This window comes from Stegodyphus dumicola, chromosome 9 (assembly GCF_044657685.1).
Source record: "Stegodyphus dumicola isolate Sdum_Otavi_A_Nest chromosome 9, ASM4465768v1".
In the NCBI taxonomy this organism is placed as follows: domain Eukaryota; kingdom Metazoa; phylum Arthropoda; class Arachnida; order Araneae; family Eresidae; genus Stegodyphus; species Stegodyphus dumicola.
In genome coordinates, this window is record NC_140776.1 from 64,256,761 (window position 1) to 64,278,920 (window position 22,160).

At 31.2% G+C, this 22,160-nt stretch overlaps 1 protein-coding gene across 1 annotated transcript in view; it reads right to left on the minus strand.

Moving 5' to 3' along the window:
• The window catches only part of LOC146995366 (alpha-tocopherol transfer protein-like), a 63,289-nt gene that overhangs the window by 40,407 nt on the left and 722 nt on the right, over window positions 1–22,160 (minus strand). The gene's annotated exons all lie outside the window — the stretch shown is intronic.

Sequence of the window (22,160 nt, forward strand, 5' to 3'; positions counted from 1 at the left end):
GTGCGGACACTCTTATAACAAGGCATCCTTATAAAAGCAGATCTTTCCAACTTTTGCGTCGTGACAGATTAGTGTACTGAGAAATTTTGAAGTATGCATTTTAAATTTTGTTTTTATTTTCAATGTCCTTAATATATAAATTAGTATCTTCTACAATGTGAACATTGTAATCTAAACAGAATCTGAACGCATAAACAGATTGGTGGCTCATTAAAATGATTTTCATAGTGTTCTATCAATCAAATTCTTTCTTGGCAAGCTCTATAATCTCACCAAGCTTAGATTTTAAACTGATAGACGGAATGAATCATTAGACGCAAGCAAAGTAGTATTGAGATAACTGCCTAAGCTTTATTACAATTTTGATCTAGAATCATGGCTTCTTAATGTAAAGCCACTTCACTTGCATAATGAGACGACACTATTATTACGTTACTGCTAAGTACGTTCTTGTTTAATGGTTTGTTATTATTAGTCCAAAGGCCTTTGTCCCTGAAGGACTATGGTTTTCGTTTTGCGATTTTGCGTTGTTTCATTATAAATGTCCGTTTCACTTTTCAAACTGTTGCCACCAAATGTTAGAGTCCTGCACTATATTTCAAGAAATTAAATGATGAAAAATCTGCATAAATGTATGTATAAAATCTGCATAAATGTATGTATATTTCTCGCATTGTGATACAACAGCGGTACATACAGCCATCGAATTTTGAATGACGTAATCTTACTGCGAATATGGGCATGTGGAAGCCCAAATTCGGAATTTGTTTTATGATCGATTTCATATTTTGTAAAACTTTAACGAATTTTTGATTAACAAACACAAGGATTTCAAAGCGAGCAATGGCAATGTTGTACAGGAAAAAACATTTTTATCTCCAGCGCGCGAGACTCAGTATCAGAAATTCTAAAGATATGCTCAATTTAAAACTATTTTGCGATATTGCTCCTGAACTGAATTTTATGGTTTAAGTGCGAAGAAAGTGATATTTAATAAATAAAGGTAACAGACAAAATGTAAAAAAAAAAAATAAATAAAAAATAAAAATAAAAATAAAAAAAAACACGCTATCTTGGACGTAATTTAAAATCTGAAACCTTTCAGATTTTTATTTATTTATTATTATTGTTATCAGTGTTAAAGAAAAATATTAATATTGACAACCATTAAACTTCTATTTAAAAGAAACATATTAATATTGACAACCATTAAAATTCTATTTAAAAGCAATAAATCTGCATTTATTCTTTCAACGCTATGTAAATATTGACAAAGTCTAAAAATACATCTAACCTTTCTTCACCTTAGAACACGAATAATTAACATGAAACTCGAAGTGTTATTTATTTATCTATTTTGTGCCATTATATAAGGACTTGTTTAACTTTATGTGAACAATTTCAAATAATATTTCTAATTAAAAAAAGAAACAAAAACTATAGTTAAAAAGAATTAAACTCATATATGAAAGTATACATTAGTTACAATTTTATTAAAATTGGTTTGTTAAAATAACATGGAATATTTTTTTTTAATTACAGTAAATTTTGAAATTCAAAGAAATAGAATGAAAGTTCCAGTCTTGCGAAGTATCCCATTTCACACGCGCGTTTCATTTTGCCAGCAGTGGATTAAAAAGTGGAGGGATCTCTTCAAAAACAAAGAATTTTTTATTGTGTGTGTTCTAAGTCAGAACCGCAATCTAGTAAGTTGCAAAATGTTTTAAAATCGCGAATTTTGCAGAAAAGGTGTGAAAATTTTATACAAACATACATTGAATATTTTATTAACATCACATTTTACTCGATGGTGTATATTTTGATCCTCTCAATCCTATGCAAAATCCTCCCAATCACTGTGCAGAAATTGTTTCCTCAGAAGTTTCTATTTTCTTAGGCACTTTATAACTGTAGGCATATATATGAAGTCAATATTTCAGGAAACAACTCAGAAGAAATCTTTTCGATCACTCTTTGGTATACAATGGATAAATTAAAATAATTTTTTCCTCTTTCCATATCTTTTGAAAAACTCGAAAGTTGATATTCAGTCTGCTTTCAAGGTTTGATTTACAAGAGAGAAATACTTAAAAACTTCTTTTAAGAAAATTGGCTTCATTTCAGAGAATCGAATACAGAATGCAATTAAAAGTTTTCCAGCAACTTTTCTTACTTAGCCTTCAATTTCTGTCGAACTTGCTGGCTACTTGGCAGTTTTCTCCTGCCAAACGAGCCAGGTTTCCTTAGAAAGTACTCCACGAAAGTATTTCTCCCTTAAAACAGATAGCCATCGTGTACTTTACCTAAACCAAATGACTCAGCCCAATCTAGTCTTATTCAGCTACTGGTTTCTATGCAGCAGTGGTCTGTAAATTAAATAAATTAAACCAAAAATGCATAAAAGAGTTTTATTGTTATCTGCTATACATTTACTTTCACTCAAGCATGTCCCTGGTATGCACTGAAGTTCAGATGACTGAGAAAATAGAGAATGTCCGGGGACTTAATAAACGGTTTTGCAGAAATGAAAATAACAGGATGTAAATTTTAACAAATCACATTTTTATTATTTACTTACGTGACTTTTGTCATCAGTTTTATCAGTCAAATGAGCCAACCACAGTGTTACCTTGATTACAAAGAATTTAGAGCTGATAAAGAAAAGAGAATTTAGGACTTGGAGATGATCCAGCATTAGAGAAATTAAACGGATAGAGAGGGGGGTGGGAACTTCAGCATATTTATATTTTATAAAAATTATATAAGTCAAACAATTTTGTTTATGAAATTTCCGATATAAAGGGTATGTGCTTAAGTTAGATAATACTTTTTTTTGTGTTATAAAGAGGGCTGCTATTTATTTATTGCAAATTTTTGAATAATTCACATTTGTGAGCGAAGTAAATTATCGTGATTTCTTTTTATACTAACAATGCTGTGCTGTCTATCTACTATTTACCTTAACCAGTCGTAAAAACAGTGCTATTTACCTTAACCAGTAAAAATTAATTTCAATTTTTAAAAATAGTAAATAATAAGAATTATGATAAAAACCGTCGACTGGGCCAAATTTTATATAAAACTGAAAATAAAATTTCATATAAAATCTCTCCTAATTAATGGCTTCTCTCTTTAATCTTATATTTGGCATGGTTCCTCTTAATTTTGTATTTGAAGCATGCCATTTATTTTGACATACACCTTGATAAAAGGAAAATTTCATAAAAATTTGATCACAAAAAGTAGCAAAGCTGAATTAAAAACTAACTGAGGCTCTAAATTTCATTCTCCTTAAACTCTGTCGATCTAAAAATAGAAAAACATGAAAAAGAGGGAAGGATAGTTCATTATTTTTTTTTAATCCCAAAAAATTCGTTTTTGCGTTTTCCAACCTTGTTAAACACTTTTATAACTATTATTTATATTACTTAATAATTAATCGAGCTTCTATAAAAATCATTAACACTGAAAATTATCGATTATTTTGCACTTTTTCATGGAATGCTGTAAATCACGGGAAGTGGAGAGGCCCAGAAACGTTTTTTGCATATTGGCCCATACTTACTTACGCCACTCTTTGTCCAAGCCTCCTCACACCAGTTTCAGTGTTCTGAAAAGTTTTCGCAACGTAGAGACTATCCGTCTTGAAATATTCACATAGCTCACTGCTTCCAAGATTATCTACCCCTCTTTTAAAGGGTCATTTCAAACATTCTTTCAAATCATAGTGCTTCGGAGCCATAACAAACCATTTTATATTTTTACACATTGAAACTAAACTCTGCATTGGAGAAATTCACTCAAATATTCACTTTCTGCAAAGCGCTTGATTTACCGTCAGATGACTTGACACTTTTATTTGCATATCATAAACAGTCTGATTCCTTTTGATTGGATAATGTTAATTAGGTTTTTCTTTCAAACATTCCCCGCAAATATGGATTACATGGTACATAGTGCTTTTGCTTATGGGAAGGTATATTTGGATATGAACGTACAATAATTATATGGAGCAGACACAAAGACACAGGCCAACGTAAAATATATAATTGGACAGAAGACTAGATTGGTGCATATAAAAATTCTATTGATTTCATGGGCGATTGACAGAAGTCCTTCTTCAAGAAATCGCTGCTTAAAAATGAGGAACTGCCTTATTAGCTTTCCAGCCGATAAATGTTTTATAGAAAACTAGCGACCCGCTCCGGCTTCGCACGGGAATAAAATATTAATGGATATTTTAACAATGAATCGCAGTTCATAATCTTTTTCTGAACTTACATACCTCACCTTAAATTAGGATTTTTGAAAATAATTTCCCTAATATTAAACTGATTTAACTCTAAATTTTAACCAAGATCTTAATAGAAAATTCCAATCCATAAATTATGGTTTTATTTAATCTAATCTTATCTAACCTTATGTACTTATAATTACTATAAGTGCGATTTAAAAATTAACCTTAGAATAGAATATCATTTGCGCTGAAAGCTAGAGAGCTCCGATAATAAACGCTTCCGATCGCTGCTAAATTCAAAGTGCTATAGGGAGAACCGCGGCCTCCGACGCTCTATTTATAGGCACACTCCCGCCGCCCCAGCCGGCCGGTACCGCCGCAAACGCTACGTCCCGCAATTTTTAAATCTGTAGACCTTTTTAATGTGTACAATACTTAGTACATTATTTTGATAAATCTCGTAGGGTTCAGCCTGCGTTTGCAATGTAAGCAGAAAAAATGTAATTATTTACGACATCACATTAGAAACCTCAAAAATAACAGTATTTCTCTACTATTTAATGGATGTTATTATACATATAAACCTTCCTCTTCAATCTCTCTATCTATTAAAAAAAACCGCATCAAAATCCGTTGCGTAGTTTTAAAGATTTAAGCATACATAGGGATATAGGGACAGAAAAAGCGACTTTGTTTTATACTATGTAGTGATTTACAAATGCCTACAAAACAGATTAAGATGAATAAATGTTAGGTCAGTCTATGTAGACGGAAAAAAGAAAACATGCTGAACCCAGTTTGCTTTTCTTAACGTTGGTGAATGAAAGTTCCTACGAATTTTTCCCCCTTGAATTTGCACAGCTTATAGATTTACTATAAGTTATAGAATTACTATTGTTTATTATAGAATTGGTTATTGCGCCGAATGGGGTCAGGTGGAGGAAACTTGGAGAGGCAGCCTTGGCCTGTAACAGGCTGTGGAGCTTATGAAGAAGAAGAATGCTCTCTTAATTTCTCATTTTCAATTTGGGTATTTTGTCTTTCTATTCTAAAAATAACAACAACATTTCTGGATTGCGCCATTTCTAGATTAATCTATGCCACAGAGCTGGCGTAATGCTTATAACGTAGTTAATTCGAAACCTAAACTCTGAGAACTAAAACCTTTCTAACCTAAACCAAAACCGTTCTCTTAATAGGTTGCCATACTGGATAAATATACACTTCGCTTCTACCTTCTGTGCTGTTGGGACGCTGTTTCGCTATGCTCTTTTCCTACCACAATAGTATAAAAAATGTAAATGTTTTTTAATAGGCACGATCACGAGTGCCAAATAAACTGCGTTTCCACGTCTAAGCGTTCCTACATCAGTGCTTCTAAATTTTGTTTTTATTACATATATATATATATGTGTGTGTGTGTGTGTGTGTGTGTCTGTGTGTGTGTGTACTTCGCATGTTTCTACGAAGGCACGCAAAACATTTGACCCCCTTTTTCGAATACTTGCCGTTTCAGAAAAGCGCTCACCAACTACTAGGCACTAACGGATATAAGTAGCTATTAAAACCGGTTTTCGAATGGGTTCTAAAATTATTTTCTTTTTTGACAGAGATTAAATAAAACTGCATTGTTGCGAGACTCATAATAATGAGTTACCCTTTCATTGACCAATGTTAAGAAAAGGAAACTGGGTTCAACATGTTTTCATCTTTCCGTGTATACAGATTGACCTAACACCTATTTATCTTAATCTATTTCGCTGCTATTTTCGAGTTGGTTTTCCGGTTAGCAAATTGCACATGTGCTAATTTTAGAATCCTAAAATAAAGAATAGATGACATAAATAGTGTTCGATTCCTTCCTACGTTTAGCAGTGCAAATATTTTACAGTTAAATAATAGATTCGTTCACAGATGTAATAAATGCGTACGAGTGAAACTGCCCCCAGTCACGAAGACAACAGGATATGTACGTTAATATTTCATAACATCAGTGTCATATAATTAATCAAATTAAGGATATATGTTAGTGTTTTGATGCATTTTTATAACTTTCGTATCCTGTGATTATAGTAATACAATTTAAAAAGTTAAAAGCTGAATCTTAAAACTTAATGAGTAGCAGTTTTGTTCATTGAAACTAGTCTACGTAAAATGCTCTGTTTATTTTATAATTATTGATACCTTTACAGATGATTATGTTTATACTTACCTCAAGAAATACGGTAAATTACCATTGAAGTTAAATCTGTTTAGAAAGAACTTCGAAGCAGTCCGAAAGCTTTACGGACCTTACACATTGTAATTAGAAGTTGGCGCTCCAGAAACATAAATCAGAATGAAAATCACCTTATTATTCAAACAGAAAACGCTTAAAAAATGTCTCTAGAAAATCCTAAAATGCATGATTTTAAATTTCTAATTTCATCACCAAGAAATTAGCTTTAGAAATATAACGTTCCAGTCCGATGATACACAGGCTTATTTAAATCCTTATTACATGTTAATAAAGTAATAATTCAAGTTCATACTCTTTCCCTATCCCTAGCACAATAATATTTACTTACAATATACGGAACTTAGCATCAGAAAGTGTTTATACATTTTAAGTACGATTTCGGGACCATTTGATTAATTTTTAAAATGCACACAGTAATTTTTTTTTAAATGTTCTATCGGATAGTCAGTTTTGTGGACTTCGTAATTTCTATGATAGAAGAGCTTTTCATAAAAATTTCCTGGGCTATTGATTTACATTCCTCTTTCACTACACTCCACCAGTCTTTGTGGCTTTGTGCTTCAAAAAAGCTCTTTTCAAGAGATCAAACACGCTGTAATCATAAGTGAAACATGAGGGAATTTCGTATGTTGAAAAGATATATATTCAATAGCTGTATGAGTCTTCATTTTTTTCAATGAGTCCAATGATAATTTTCGAAGTATGACTTGTTGCTTTGACTTGAATTTTCACTCTTTGAAAGTCATTCGGATAAAGAAATGGAATTTCTTCAGCAAAAAATTTCTCTTTTGTTGTACGTTGATTTCATTTTAACATTCCCCCCCCACACACACACACACTCTTTTTATTTTTAAATTCCCACTGTAAGAGAATCCTGCTACACTAACCTTACTGAAACTTTTTTTTGCATTGACGGACCAGGTTTCTACACTATTTTTTTTCTCTTCATTTTTAAAAATAAATAGAACTTTTTTTTTCTTGTTGTTGTTCACCCAAATGACACCTTTAACACTCAGACGGCATGGTAGAGATGTTTAATAGAACTATCCTTAATAACCTCTCGCTAATAGTTTCCAGAAACCAACAGAACTGAGGCTATAAGTAACCTCTGTTCTTACTAGCTTAATCGCAGTTCTGGGCGATGACTACAGTGTATTCTTTATCCCAGATGCTAGTCGGCCTTTTCCACTTCGGCTGCCTTGTAATCTGTTGTTTGGTCGCCCTAAGGGTACATCTTAATCGACCGAGGAGTACATTCAGGATTTTCAGGCATGGTTTTGTGATGACGCACAGTTGTGCACGAGAGCGAGTCAACTTTGGGACGGTGAAGATGTATACCCGATACGTCACGAGAACTGCAGGACCGAGGTACAAAGGTGTGGTTATGGAAGCCGATTAGACGGAAATGATTCTGTACTAAACTACATTTACCCTGGAACTTTCCGTACAGAATCCTAAACAGGCTGAAAGATGATGTGATGTATTTAATTATGGCAAAGCACACTAGGGCTATCTGCCTAAGAGGAGGGATGCCTTTCGTGGAGGACTTTCTAAGGGAAACTGGCTCGTATACACGTTACACATGGGGAAAACCACGAAAACACCCATGCAGCCAGCCCGTTCGCGGGATTCGAACCTTGGACCGAACTACCAGTGTTCAGCGACTTTACCGCTCGGCCGCTGGTGGGCCCAAACAGGCTGAAAGATCTCGTAGTTTAGATACATAAGTCATCAAATTCTAAGCCTAAAGTCGTTCATTACGATACGCTAGCCTCTTACTGTGGCTACAGTTTGTAGTTCCCATTATGTACATAATGTAAATATTATACTAAGACCATGGTACCATATGTAAATAAATTTTTATTTATGCCATTTATTGAAATTATTGTTTTAATATTGCATTTAGTATTCAGTTCTTGATTTTTCTCAGTTGTAAGCATGGCTTCCTGTCCAGTGATTGTATTCTCTGGGATGTGCAGTCCTTGGGAAGGGGACAATGTTACAAATTTTGCATACATGTAAATAATTTCAGTGAATTACATGCAAACTCCAGTATTTCTCATATACCGTAATATGAAAAGCATGAGAAAGCAAATCAGAAGGTAAAGTATGAGTGCTTTCAAGCTATAAATGATAGCACGTTCGCCTAGCACTTGGAAGATCCTGTGGCCAAGTCTCGACAAGGGCATAACTGATTTCGCAGCTTTTCTGTCTCTAGCAACATCTAAAAGCTGTACAGTGGGGATCGATTACAATTTGGTGGACGATAATTCGTCATCACCTGTTTTGTTTGTTTGTTTTGTTTTGTGTGTCTCCTCATTCGCCTTTTAAGTATAGGAGTATTTTAAATGTATTACCCCAGTGCGTGTTCTCATACTGGTGTTGGTAGCACGCCCGGGTAGAATTTGGAAGATCCGAAGTTCGAATCTCGGCGAGTGCACAGTTGATTTTTCACGTTTCTTGCTTCGGGAAAAATTTAATAATAAAAAATTCGTTAAAGTTTTACAAAATATGGAATAGATAATAAAAAAATTCCAAATTCCAAATTTGGGCTTCCCGATGCCCATATTCGGGTGGAAACGTAAGTTATTCAAAATTGGATGGCTCTAGGTACGGTTGTTTTATCACAGTGCGAAAAACATACATACATTTATGCAGATTCTTCATTATTTAATTCCTTTAAATATAATACAGGGCGATAATATTTGGTGGCAACAATTTGAAAAGTGAATTGGACATTTATAGTCAACCAACGCAAAATGCCAAAACGAAATTAATAGTCCTTCAGGGCAACTGCCCCTTTGAACTAAAAAAGAAAGGCAAGAAAAAAAGTCAACTACAGGGAAGTAATAGTGTATTGTACATTCATGCGTCGGCATAAATACAAAATTACAGGTAGGAAATTTGAAATTATACTAATATACAGTATGCATAAGACCTGTTGCATTAATTTGATTCAACCAAACTTTGTATAAATTTACTAAAGCTTGTGTATATTTGCATAAATTTACTTTAGAATAGGAACTTTTAGACCATTTTTTTTTCCCCAAACCTTGCCTCATAACCATGGTAATGACTGCTGCAGAATAAAGATCGAATCCTCTTATTTTGCTAAATCCCCTGATTCCCTGTTTGCGGTGAGAACGGACGTTACAATCATAATAGTATACATGTCACAGGCAAGAAAAAAGGGAAAGAAAGGCAAGAAAAAAAGTCAACTACAGGGAAGTAATAGTGTATTGTACATTCATGCGTCGGCATAAATACAAAATTACAGGTAGGAAATTTGAAATTATACTAATATACAGTATGCATAAGACCTGTTGCATTAATTTGATTCAACCAAACTTTGTATAAATTTACTAAAGCTTGTGTATATTTGCATAAATTTACTTTAGAATAGGAACTTTTAGACCATTTTTTTTTCCCCAAACCTTGCCTCATAACCATGGTAATGACTGCTGCAGAATAAAGATCGAATCCTCTTATTTTGCTAAATCCCCTGATTCCCTGTTTGCGGTGAGAACGGACGTTACAATCATAATAGTATACATGGCACATATGTGAGGGGAAGATCATAATGACTAAGAAGTGCCTGTTTCAAAGTAACAGTCTACAGTGACATAAATTAATTCATTGCTAATAATAGATAATTAATTCCAAACATTTAAAATTTATTTAAAGATTTGAATACAAGATAAATACATTAAAAATCCAAGCAAACGTTACGAACATCGTCCCATTTATACCTATTAAATTTATTGGCGTGCAAAACATGAAGCATATGGAATAAAATTGTTCTATTATCCGGAGATCCAGGTAAAGAAGAAGAAAACAGATAGAAATAACTGTCGTGCGAAACCTAAAGCAGACAGGGAAAAAAATCTTTCTAGTAATTTGAATTAGAATATTTAAATACTAAATTTTAATGCTTGTTTGGAATCAAGATTAAATGCTACCGCAGTTCATTGAAAGAAAGCCGTTTATAGAACATGTCCTACAAATGTCGTGCAATTCTTTGTCTATCGAAAGCTTCACTTTCTACCGCTAGAATTATAGATCACGAAATAGCCCTTTGTTTTATAGCTGTATTTTATTATTTCGGAGAAAGTGAAATAATAATAAAAAAAAAATGAAAGAGAAGACATGGTTCTTTAAATAATAAATCGTAAATTTAGCAGTGAATTTTATATTATTTTATGCGTTTGTGTCAATAAAAAAAAGAAAATTTGTGCTAATGCAAAAAGGAAGCCATATTATAAAAGTGCCTTTTTTTTTCTAACTGTAATTCCTTCCTACACAAGTATACGTACGCATTATTCATATAAACAGTTTTAATTAAACTATAAATTCGATTAATAAATACAAAACTGCTCTGTTTTTCTTATTTAGAGTTTCTCCGTAGACAAGTACAATTATGCATTATTCATGCAAAATATTATATAAATAATTATATATAAGTAAATTATAAGATTACTCTATTTTCTTGTTTATAATCCCTATATACACAGACAAGTGTTTACATTATTCATACTAACTGCACACGCCTACGCTTCTGCAGTGTAGTCACGTGAATGACATGACGTGTGTGGCGGATGGCGGCAAACGGCAGAGAGTGTGTGTCTTAGTTTCTCTGAAGCCATGAGTAATTAAATATAAAGATGTGAGTTAAATAAAGTGCAATTTACAGTTCAGTGGAGTATTTATTCATTTATGCGCGTGAGTGAGCTATCGTCGAATACAAACTTTCTTAACCAAAATGTAAAATTGCTCTGGTCTTATTTATAACATAATCTATTCATACACGAGTATGCATATAGTATATTACTCATTTGAATGATTATAACCAAATTTGAAATTGCTCTATTTTTTCTTAGAACTGCTTCACACCAAATACATTACACATTATTTACATAAATTTTTAATCGACTTATTAAATTGCTCTATTTCCTTATTTAGAATTTCTCCCTATACAGGTATGTGTATATTTATTATTCATACAAACGTTTTTACCCAAATTATAAAATCGTTTTATGTTTATCATTTTGAATTGCCCCAAACATAAATATGAATATGCATTATTCGTACAACATTTTTAATCAAGATATGAAATTGTTCTATTTTCTTATTTACAGTCGTTCCATGTATAAATAACACATACGCAATATTCATACAAATGATTATAACCAAATCACAAAATTGCTCTTTTATGTTTTCTTATTTATAATCGCCCCCATATATAAGTGAGTATGCGTATGCATTTTTTATATAAACATTTTAAATGACGTGATGAAACTATATATTCTTTAAAATGGTTATTATTTAAGATACTTCTCTCATGGCGCAGACATACGAGATGTTACTAGATGTCTTACAGTATTATTACGGTTTTGTATTGATTTATTTAGTTTGCTATTTTTAATTTAATAGAATTGTTATTAAATCGTTTCACTTCTCCGTGCAATGCTGCACGCGACTAATTTGAAGAGAAAGCTACGCCAGAAAAATTAAAATACAGGAGCACGTGCATTTTTAATAATAGATATCTCATAATTGTACTCTTTAATATCCTGAGAAATCGAGAAAATACCAGAATATTCTCGAGCTTTTTAAAAAGCTTATTAAAAGCGGGATCAAAACCTGTCAGCGGGATCAAAACTTTTATGAGTTGTTTAGAAAACTGTCGTTGTTTACTGTAGCGAATTTGCGGTGAAATCGGGTTAGCTTTCTCTATTTTGAATTAGTTCTGTTGAACGTTTTGGTAGTTTAAAAGGTAACTACCGCGAGATATTGCAATATTGTACGAATATCTGAGGAAATTTAAGCATTTTGTTTTATTTGTTGTGATAAAAATTAATTTTATTCACTTTTCATCGGACTTGCGCATTCAATTTATTACGAACCCGTACGCACGCAACAATATGAATGATATATAAAGTGTTTAATGACCTGTTACATGGATCTAAATGTCAAAAATTCTACACTCTTGACGACAGCAATAAATATGCCAGCTGTAATAAATCTTAGTTCTATAAAAGAGCATATAAAAATCTGGAATAGTTTTGAAGATAGTTGAAAAATTGTTGTTAGTTCTATATGCTCAGCGGAGCTAAGAGATATTCTCGGCGCAGTTAGAGTTTAATATTCATGAATAGGTTACATGCCTAGAGAACCTCCATGAAATGCGTCATACTTTATGATTGGTTCTAAGTACTAGCTATACCATACTAGCTTTCTCTGGATCGTGGTAGGTGAAGGTGCTGCAAGCATTTTGTTGCTAAGAGCATCTTCTAGGTTTTTATGCTTAAAACTGCAATGCTCAGAAGGTTTCCAATTTGTTTAGGTTCTTAAAAATAAGCGCTCTGCAGACAAGGTACGTAAGTATTCGAAAACGGACAACATATTACACAGTGTTATAATCTAATGTTTGTGTTATAATTATAAAGCAAGAGACATTTTATGTTTTGAAGTTCTAGAATTTTAGCTTTTTCGACGGATAATCTTAAGTGTGAATTTTTGGAAACGACACTAATTCGAGTACTTCGATTTTAATTTTGTATGCTAGTAAGCTAAATTGCAGGCATATAACTTCATATAACTTAAGTTTCATTCGAATAAACTGAACAATTAATATTAAACAATTTTTATTTAAATATTTTTGCTATTACGTAATATTAGTTATAAGACCTGTTATGAAAAAAATCACAGCAAGATCTAAAATAAATATATTTAATCTCACTCTGATATTTATCATTATACCAGCCGCTAACCATTATAACAATAGAGATGTTGAACTGCGTTTATTACTTTTAAACCGATAACTTTAATGATTTCAGCTAGTGTGATTAAATGATGATCAAAGTAATTAATAAATAAGTCTGTGTTTAATGCTTTTAAATCGCTTAATTTGTAAATTAATAGCAGAACACATTTAAAAGAAAAATTAAATATCGTAAGCTTTGACGCGTGAAAGACAAAAATATTTTAATTCGGGCAGTGGTTAGATATTTCTATTATATATGCTGAATTTGTTTATTAAATTCGAAAGACAAATATATTGCGAGCGGCAACACACTTTTTTCAAATGCAGAGTAGCTGTACAAAGCTTTAGCGATGACCAATGACACATATTCTTAGCATGTTATTTTACAGATGATAACTGGTGAGTCGTATATGCACCAGTTAGCATATTATACCTAAGGATGATGATAATGATAATTAACAAATCATAAACGCTCTCATTTTGCATTACAATTTTCATTGAAAAATTAAAGAAACGTTTTTGAAAACAATAAAAATATTCGTTTGAAAAATAAGAGGAATTTATCTTTCTTCTTAAGAAAAAGAGTAGTTTAAAAAATAATGATAAGAAAAAGAGTAGTTTAAAACATAATGATACAATCTGATAATGATAAATATCTGAAACGGTTCAGTTTTTAACGATGGCCCTAAAGAGCCGTTTTAAAGTTTAATATGGTTTACAGAGATGGCCCAAGTGGAACAGCGGTACACTTTGTAGGATAATAGATGAATATGTAGTTAGATTAAATAGGGAACATTATGCATATTCTGTATATTTAAAAAGTGAATAAATAAGTAATCTAATTCTACAAAATTATTTAATGTTTTTAATTAGATAAATGGTAATCTATCATTATTAATCAAAGACATCATTCATCATATCTAAACAATAATTAAATAAATTAGATTTCACTAAATAAATACATTTTTTATTTAAATCAGTCATTAAAAAGTAAAAAAATAATATTTTTAAGAATTGGGTGTATTGTTTTTAAATAGCTTATGTATTATGTATAAAAGAAAGAATTCTGAAAGCTTTCAAATTTTACATTACGCCTAAAGGGGCGCTTTTAACGTTTTGTGTGTCACCTTTATTTATTAAATGTCATGTTCTTCGCACTTAAACCATAAAATTCAGTTCAACAGCAATATCGCAAAATAATTTTAAAATGAGCATATCTTTAGAATTTCCAATACACGCTGGAGATAAAAATGTTTTTTTTTCTGTACAACGTTGTCATTGCTCGCTTTGAAATCCTTGAGTTTGTTAACCAAAATTCGTTAAAGTTTTACAAAATATGAAATCGATAATAAAACAAATTCCAAATTTCAAATTTGGGCTTCCAGATACTCATATTCGCAGGAGGATTACGTTATTCAAAATTTGATAGCTTTTTGAAAGTTTGAAAAGTGAATCAGCACAAAAAGTGAATCGACGCAAAATGCCAAAACGAAATTAATAGCCCTTCTGGGCTAACGCCCTATAGGCTAATAATATCTTATGCGTTTTCCTGAATGGCAACAGACTTGAACGAAAAGCGAAACAACGCAAAGTCGCGTTTCGAGACTAATACCCTTTTGGGGCTAAAAAGAATAATAATGCATGTACTCTCATTTCTTATCGCATATTACAGGTACAAATACAATTAAGCATACAAAATAGTGACCTCCAAGGCATTCTGTGTGAAGTGATAATAATAGTGTTGTATTGTGTATGAAGTGATAACTCGAAATAGTGAGCTCCAGGGTCCTACTATTTCACAACTTAACCGGCTAGGATTTTATGAGAATGAACAAACATTTCAACAAATGATTTTTTGAAAAACATTAATTTTTATGGAGAAAATTAATATTATAGTTTTGGGAAAGCGAATTAAAAAAAACATAACTTAAGCGCAATGTTTAGCGTTCTATGTATAAAAATATGTTTTGAGCATACAGGAGATTTTTCAAGTATTACGCAAATAAACATAATTAAAAAACCTGATAAAATAATTGTAGATGAAATATTGTCCCTTTTTAATTCTGCGTTGTAGAATTTTTATTGAGAAAGAAGAATGCTTTACTTTCTGACGAAAACTGACTTGCAAGTTCTTTTGAACACTGATAAAATTCAGAAAAGTTGCATTTTCCAATTGGAATTATTTTTGCGATGCCGATAAGACTTAAATCATACCCACAGATCATAGTCATGATTTTTTTTTACTTCTGTATTTTTAATCTCTTCTTTGCAAAAACTTAAAAGTAGAATTCTATATCGCTTTGCACTCAACATGCGCGCAAACTCGTAATCCATAATCTCGAAAACAACAGTTGGAAAACTCCTCTACCATTTTTCATCCCCCTTTTCCCCCCTTTGTTCATTATTTTTTCCAGTGCTCTAAAAGTCCTGTAGCACATTTAACAACTGGAAACAAAACAGGATTTCACGTAAATGGCCATGGGCGCATTTGGGTCATTACGATTGCTGCAGTGGGTAGATAAGTGTTTAATCTCGCAAAAGGAGGGATCCGGTGTCCTATTTGAAAGACAGATCCGTGACTGCTTTTTGTGGAATATGGGACTTTTTTGTCAATTATTTTCATTCTGAGAATCATAAAACAAAAAAGATCGAAACAGTTCTTCTTAAGTGCTCTAAAATCCGGAAATTAAGAATCGTAAATCAGTCCATATTCTTGACTTTTTAATTGTTTCAGAAATTCTTTACTATTTTATAACATTTTTGAAAATACGATAATATAAAATTTTATTTATCAAAAAAAAAAAAAAAAAAAAACTAATTTTGTTAAAGGGAAATAGTTTATTTTCCATGGATTCATGAAACTATATTACTTCACTGATTTTTTTTTTTTTAAACATTTTTGGGCAAGTTATTCTGGACACAGAATCAAACTCTATTTAGTACATTAACACACGATTACATAAAAAATTAACACACATTTATTAGGAATTATACGAAACCAAAGATAATTACGAACTTAAAATTTTGAATTTGAAATCGTTGAGTTTGTTAATAAAAAATTCTTTAAAATTTTATAAAATATAGAACAGATAATAAAACAAATTCCAAATTTATGCTTCCAGATGCCCACATTCGAGTGGAGGTCTACGTTATTCAAAATTGGATATCTCTAGGTACCGTTGTCTTTTCACAACGCGAAAAGCATACACCCATCCATGTAAATTCCTCGTTACTTAATATCTTTAAAATATAATGCAAAACTTTAAAATATAATACTCTAATATTTGGTGGCAACAATTAGAAAACTGAAATACCGTTTTATAATGGACGACGCAAAATGCCAAAATGAAATTAGTAGCCTGAGTACATTGCCCCTTTGAGCTAATAAAGAAATTAGTTTTGGAAACGAAGTCATATACTTTACTTCTCCTCCAAAAAAGAAAATGTTATTAATATAACAAATTTCCTGCCATTTCGAATGTTTAAAATTATTATATAGTGATTTATGACTTTAAATAAGAGAATTTAACTTAAGAATGCAGCTACTGTAAACAAGTAATTTGAACAGATTTAAAGTGTCTCATTATTTGCTAAGTAAATGTATTATGTATGTATTAGTTTAAATTTTAAACCTATTTTTTTTAACTTAATATAAAGTAATACGTCTCTCGCTAAAACTGTCTCTTAATAATAATTTTTGAAACTATCATTCCAATTTGAATAATTCTAACATAACATTTAAAAAATAAAAAATTGCACCGGGATATGTTATGAATGACGTAAGGAGCATCAGTTATTATTACGATAATACTGAAAATGTTCTTAAAAATTAAGTTTTGGATGCGTTATAAATTAAATGGAGTTTACATCTTATCAGTTAGATGAAATTAAAAAAAAAAAAAAAAAAGGTTTTAATTAAAAGTCTCAGAAAATTGTTAAGAAACGCACTTATTGCTTTTAAACTGCTCGGTTTGTTGAGGAACATGACTAAAATTTAAACGATTCGTTAAATTTATTACGATACATCTCGTTAGATGTACTGAAGAAGTATTACAGTTGGCTATGTGAGAATACTGAAGTTGGTTGTACTAAAGAAATTGGCTATGTGAGAGGCTGTGTAATTGATAAACTAAAAACTGTATGCACTTAGAATCTACAAAGTTTTAGAACAATTGTTTTTAACAAAAATCCAGCCAAACTATCCAAGAAAGAAATTGATAATATAATTCCTCAACTGTAATACCTCAAATAATTGATACTGTAATACCTCAACTTGCTTTTGTTTTTAAATATTTAATGTTTACAGACAGAATACTCTATGCGATTCATCATTTGCTTCGATTAAATGAACATCTGCTATCATGGATTCAAAAGCTAAATAAATGATGTGATCCAAATGGCAAACATTAATCCTGATTTTTTTCGAATAAATTGTGACCGAAGAAAAACTCGGTGCTTATTTATGATCCTGAGACAAAACAGTAATTATTTGTTTGGATTCGAGAAGGTTCATTATAGCCACAGAAACTTCCATTTTAGAAATTTTCTGTAAAGGACTCATTGGTGATATTTTGGTTATAAAAGTATAATTCCTGACGAATGTTTTCCTCACAGCCCAATAGCGAATTCCATATTTCATATAGCCATAATTAACAGATTTCTGAATAATTCCCATTAAAAATCGCCAGCTCACTGGCAAATTTGTGAATTGGCAAACTTATTTCCTTGACTAATTTTATGGCTCATAAATACTGTTCTGTCTGTAAATATAAACTAAAAAAACATAAAAAAAACTTTCACGAGAAAAATCTATATGACTGATATACACTGACTCTATATAACTGACATCCTCACAACCAGCAGATACTATTTAGCAAAATGAAGATTAAATAAAACATATAAAGACATTCTCAGTAAAAGTTCAATCGAATAACTGATTTTTCCTGCTCGACAGTGCACGTCACACTATTCATTTCTTGTTAAATAGGTTCTAACAAAGAAAAAAGTATCTTAATTCTCAACCCCTCTTATTCATCAAATTTGGTACCTGCAGAATACTTTCTCTTTCCTGAAGTTAAGTCTCATCTAAAAGGTCTTAATAACATTGAAGAGATTCAGGAAACCCTAGCAAAGCTTTAAAGATTATTCTAAAAGGTAAGTTCTACGAAGAAATCAAGCTACTATATGAAAGTCTCAAGCGTGATATAGACTTACAAGAACTGCATATTGATGGTTAGAAAGAAAGAATGTTGTTTTCTTCCACTTTCGATTTAATAGGAACTAGTCCTAAAACCTTCAATACGTGTTAAGGGGCCTGGATGAAAAAGCAAGGTAAATAGCATAACGAAACAGCCCGAAAATTTCCGAGACTATGCTAAAGACTTTTCTAGAACCAAAATTTAAAATACTTTGTTTACATTAGCTAAAATAGACGACATAAAAAATTTCAAATTATCGCATCAGTTTGAAAACAAGCGGGTCATTTCTATAAATGAATATTAGCAAGGAATTTGTTTTCTTCATTTCATATTCTATGACGAAATGGATTTCTACCCAAAATTTACCGAGTTTTACTTGAAATAAAAACTAAGTTCCTCGAAATAAACCAATTTTTGACAAAATTATCAATTTTATTTAGACTGTTAGAAGCACAAATATATAAGCTAATACTTAAACATTCTTCTACTAGTCCAATTTCTTTTTTAACAAATCTTTAAAAATATCATTCTGACATTTGCATTCTGGCCCAACAGAATTCTTTCTCCTTTCTTCGTGACTCGCGATCTTTTTTTTTTTTTTTTTTTTTTTTTTTTATCGGCTGCAAAAATCATTCGTACTTAAAATTCAGAGAACTATACAAACAACATGAGCAAAAATCCCAAATGATATTCACTTGCGTTGTTTGTTAACGCATATGACTCATGTGAATTTCTCATCATCCCAAAATTTTCCTTCTGTCTTACACAGTGACCAACAGAAGAAGCCCAAGAAAAATCATGGATGGAGGTCAGTGTATCTAGTTTCGGTCAGACTTATGGGCACCAGTGATGACACCATGGCTTTGCCCCGCACCATTCCTGTTTTAAATGAGATCATTCTAAGTTTCTTCGTAATACATTTAACGACAAGGTCTTGGATCTATCATTATGACATAACTAGAAGAGGGAAGAAAAGAACGAGCATGTAACAAGTTAATGAGATATAAGAAATTCAATTATAAGAAATATTTTTTATGGAAACATAAAAAAGTTAATAAATTGAATCTTCTTAATAGAAGGCAAAATTTTCTCCTTTTACATCGCTGAATTAAAGATATCAATATAAAATCTATAATTTTAATAATGTAAAATATTTTAGCTTGATCTATTTTTATAAAATTTTATTTAATCTTATTGTACAGAAGTTTTTAAAAAATCAGTTCAAAACTACTTTTATTTTGTCTCTCTAGTCGTTGAAGCAGAATTATGGTTATTCTTGTATTCTCGTTCTACGCCATGAACTGGAAGTTTCTGTTAAGAACCCGGAAGTTGATATCTAGAGGTACACAGACTACTCGAAATAACTTTAAAATGAGAATTTTTCATTTGAATACTTTTGGTGATGTTCAAAAGATGATTTCGAATCATTCTATTTGTTACTAAGTGCTCGGGAACAATTAGTTTTGAAATTTAATTTCCACACTTGGCAATATTTTTTTTTCCTTCTGTTTGGGTTTGCATTACATTAAACCTTTCCTTTTTTTACTTTTGTGTTACGAAAAAAATCTTCAACTCTAAATGTTACTATAGTAATTTTATGAAACGCTCCACAAATATTCAGTGAAGCATTGTGGATTAAAATGGACTAAAAGTTTAGGTTTATGTACATATCTAAATATTTTCAGATAATTTTGTAAATGAAAAGAGAGAAATTTCTAGAAAAATAGCTAGTGCATGTACTCAAATAGGTATATTTAATAGCCATTTTACTTTATCACTTCGATTTTAACGCAATTAATTCCTTGTATCTTAATAAATATAACTGACAAATATGAAAGTAAAATGTTGATAAATATTTTTATGACAACATGTCTAGTAATCCTAATCTTTATCACAGAAAACGTCTAGTCTTTCTTAACTTCTTATAGGAAACAAAAGTGTACCCTAGCTTAAAGAATGTATATAAACCATTTGCTTAATATTAACTATAAGTACCCTGAATGTGGCAACATTTAAATTAGGAGCTTTGAATAGACTAAGAAGTACCGAATTAGCATATTGCTGTAAATAACTTGTCTAACTTTATTGAAGGAAGAATGATGAGAGTAGACAGGCATCCATCAAAGAAAGCTATGTACGTTTTTTAAATATAAATACAATAAAATTTCCTAATGATGAAGTGATTACTATCTCTGAAAGTGGTCATTTTCTAAGAATATAAATAATACGGGTTTTGATCGGCCTAACCAGGCATTCGATATTAGCTAGGATAGTCTGGGATTGAAAAATGTTCGGAATTTTTAAACAAGAATGATTATCCATCAAATCTGAGCAGGATCCAGCCTTTTTGTCCCCTAAGCGATAATTATAGTTGACGCCACATATGAATTAGAGGATTTAGTGGAAGTTGGGTACAGGGCACTGGACACACAAACGTAGATTTTAATGAAATGTGTATATTATGTATGTGCTAACGTTTAACGAATGATAAATACCTTAAGCAATCAGGTATCTTTAAAATGTTAAAATATCCCCAAAATACAACACATTTTAAAGCTTATTATATCTTTATAAATGGCTTATAAACGTGAAATTTTGTATACTTATTTCGGTATCATTAATAATGTATTTGCTACTTTTATATTACATTCCAAGTTTTAAAATATTTTTAATAAAATACTTTTTTGTTATCCACATAATATAGTATCATGTAGAACAGCGTGCTGCATTATATAAACAATTCAGTATTTTTAGCTGATTTTTTCTGAGTAGAAAATTAACGTTCAGTTAATTAAAATGACATGAGTTAAAAATAATACAATTAGGCTTGCAATTGCTTCTGAATTTTCCATCCATCAAAAAAATGTGTCCTATATTTGAAAACTTCCCCTTTCAGCGCTTAAGATGAAAACTCTGTCTTTGCCTTTGCTATCGTATAAGAAAGCTGGTAAAATCGCAAGGAACTATTACATCATAGCGTAGGAACCAGATAGAGCTATGAAACGCATGTATTGTACATACATGCTATTCTATTGTACATACATGCTACTCTATTGTACGTACATGCTATTCTTGTATCAATACAAAAACAAACATTTTACTCGATTTCGGGAATCCTTTCCCATTCTCCTATCCTTCTGGAGCCTCATAGTTCTGGATTCTCGTCCCTAAAATATCATAACATTACACATTGAACTTAATGAATAATCATGTTCTCTAAAACGTTCACGTCTACAAGACCAGAATCATCCAGAACCGTGGGTGATCATCTTAGGCGGCTTCATGATAGTGATTACTGTAATACAACCTTTTCAAACTCTACAATATTTTTTATGTCAGTGTAACGACTTAAGTTGTTTACTAAGTATTTTTAGTTTATGTAATATTTAGTAGTATATTTATAGTTTAATTCGCTTAAAAGCCAAAAATCAAACCCCAAAACGTAAAATTCGATCCGAGTTGCATTGCAATAAATTAAAATTCTAGTTATTCTTAGTCAAAATAAGATAATCGTAGAGACAGACGATGAAGTCAAGTCTAAATTCTATGCATTAAATCAAGAAATTTAAAGCACTTGAGAAAAAACAAATTTTCTTTCTAAATATTAATAAAATAAGTTGAAATTTGAAGGTGAAAGGAACGAATTTGCCTATTGCACATTTACTTCTTATCATTAATTTCTCCCCTTCCTTTGATAAGTAAGCCTAAAATATTATTCTGATA